The sequence below is a fragment of the Bison bison genome, unplaced genomic scaffold (genome assembly GCF_000754665.1).
Source record: "Bison bison bison isolate TAMUID 2011002044 unplaced genomic scaffold, Bison_UMD1.0 scf7180017864039, whole genome shotgun sequence".
Lineage (NCBI taxonomy): Eukaryota > Metazoa > Chordata > Mammalia > Artiodactyla > Bovidae > Bison > Bison bison.
In genome coordinates this window covers 2,401,539-2,404,201 of record NW_011494611.1, presented here as the reverse complement: position 1 = coordinate 2,404,201, position 2,663 = coordinate 2,401,539, and positions in this window count along the sequence as shown.

Sequence of the window (2,663 nt, the reverse complement as noted above, 5' to 3'; positions counted from 1 at the left end):
AATCCCTGGGTTGGGAAGATCCCCGGGAGGAGGGCATGGCAACCCACTCTAGTATTCTTGCCTTGAAAATCCCCACGGACAGAGGAGCCTGGCGGGCCACAGTCTATGGGGCTGCAGAGAGTCAGACATGACTGAGCTACTAAGCAGAGCACAGTGTATTCTTTCCTGTTTCTCATGGTCTCATCTATATGAAATTGCCGCCTCTTTCCAGAAAAACTCTTGCTTTGTATATATAGTCTCATTCAATGTACTCTGATGTGTTTATCTTAATGACAAAAATTTTGCTAGATGACTTAAAATGACAATGTCCATTATGGCAAACTTTCAGTGTCAAAAATAATAGATTCAAGAGGCACAGTAGAAAAGAGAGAAGACAAAAACTCAGATACTTAATAGAAGGCTTCTTTGATTGATATACTCTGACCCCAGAAAGAAGAAAAAAAATCTTACTCCTTCTCAAACCTGAAACTTGCTTCATTTCATCTCTCACTCTTCCTCCACGAAGCATTATCTTTGTGCACATGTTAATAGTGCACAAAGAGTCGTGTCCGACTTTGCAACCCCATGGACTGTTGCCCGCCAGGCTCCTCTGTCCATGGAATTCTCCAGGCAAGAAGACGAGTGGGTTGCCATGCCTTCCTCCAGGGGATCTTCCTGACCCAGGGATCGAACCCAGGTCTTCTGCAGTTTGGGCAGATTCTTTACTGTCTGAGCCACCAGGAGAGTCCAGGTTTATCTTTATCACCCACTTAAACTTCTCTTGTTCCTTTCCCTAACTGCTTACATAAACTTTCTTTATGGGGCATTTCTATAGAAACGAACAGTCAACATTGCACAATATTCCTCTAAAACTCCTATACAAGAAGGTGGGTCCATAGAGGTTGAATTTAAAATCTGATGAGAGCTGAGTTGAGGAGAAATATTTAGAATCATGCCAAATTTCAGAACAGAAAGTTGCAGTCCAGTTCAGGGTTCTGTTATTCAGCTACTATTGCCCTGAATTATCACACTTGTATCAGTTAGTTCACTTAATTGTTAACCTTCAACATGGGGGACGGAGAAGGCACTGGCGACCCTCTCCAGTACTCTTGACTGGAAAATCCCATAGACGGAGGAGCCTGCTGGAGCACTGGAGTGGGGTGCCATTGCCTTCTCCGCCCAGGTGACACTAATGGTAGAAAACTCGCCTGCCAATGCAGGAGACATAAGAAATGCAGGTTCGATTGCTGGGTTGGGAAAGTCCCCTGAAGAAGGAAATGGCTACCCACTCCAGTATTCTTTCCTGGAGACTCCCATGGACAGAGGAGCCTGGTGGGCTACAGTTCATGAAGTCACAAAGAATTGGACACAACTGAAGCAACTTAGCACACATGCATAATTCCTAAAAGAGTCAAGGGCTTGAGAAGTGTAGAAACAGAAAATATGCCACATAAAATTATTTCAGAAGCTATTAAAAAAAGAATAAAAACTTTTCTCTTAAGGGAAAGGTAGTTTGGACAAAGATTCAGAATTGCAAACAAAACCAAGATGAATCAATAGGAGACTGAATAAACTTCAGGACATTCTGGGGTAAACCGACAGCTTAAGGGAAACTTTTCTTTTCTTCTTGCAAAGGACTTAGACCTGAAATGTGGACTTCGAGACAATAAATTGGAATGAGAAATGTCAATTTAGATCTCTAAGTTATTTTCAAATAGTCCTAAAATATTAACTAGAAATCAAAATGACTTAAGACCTCCTAGATAAAACAGTTGGTTTCTGAAATAAAAACAGGACCAAAATTTCCTCTGTTCTTAGGGAATATGGATTCTATGGATGAAGATACTTGCATATACTTTGAGCAGAAAGACCATTAGAAGAACTCATGTTCCATTATGGCCAAAGGTCAAATGTCCAGACTTGTCTAGTGATGCCATTCTAAGGAGCCTTAGCACTCAACACCTGCCTGTTCTTCCTCAAAACTTGCAAATAAAGTTGATGAAAGTGGACAATGATACTGCTTTATTGGTGACATGGTTTATTTCTTGTAGGAACATCAGAGTCTTCAATGCTAACTGCGACTGTTTTTCTTTTTTTGATGACTACATGGACCTTTCCAAGTGTCCAGTTCCCCGGTAACCTCCGTGGACTTACACAGTGTTGGAAAGGAAAAAACGTCTTTATGGAGTTATCAATACCCTAGACTTTTGAGGACAGTGAGCCCTCCAAAGGAGGTGGACAGCACAAAGTGCTCATTTTCCTTCACGTTTACTGACAGTACAAAACAGCTCACACCCTGCTGCTGCTGCTAAGTCACTTCAGTCATTTCTGACTCTGTGCGACCCCATAGATGGCAGCCCACCAGGCTCCCCCATCCCTGGGATTCTCCAGGCAAGAACACTGGAGTGGGTTGCCATTTCCTTCTCCAATGCATGAAAGTGAAAAGTGAAAGTGAAGTCGCTCAGTCGTGTCCAACTCCTAGCGACCCCATGGAATGCAGCCCACCAGGCTCCTCCAGCCATGGGATTTTCCAGGCAAGAATACTGGAGTGGGTTGCCATTGCCTTCTCTGCTCACACCCTAGGGCATAAACCACCAATTGAAAATCCATAGCTCACAGGTTTGAATTGTCTTAGTCATCCATTGCCTCTTGTCCAGAGAGTTGAATACTTCTATGCAGCAACT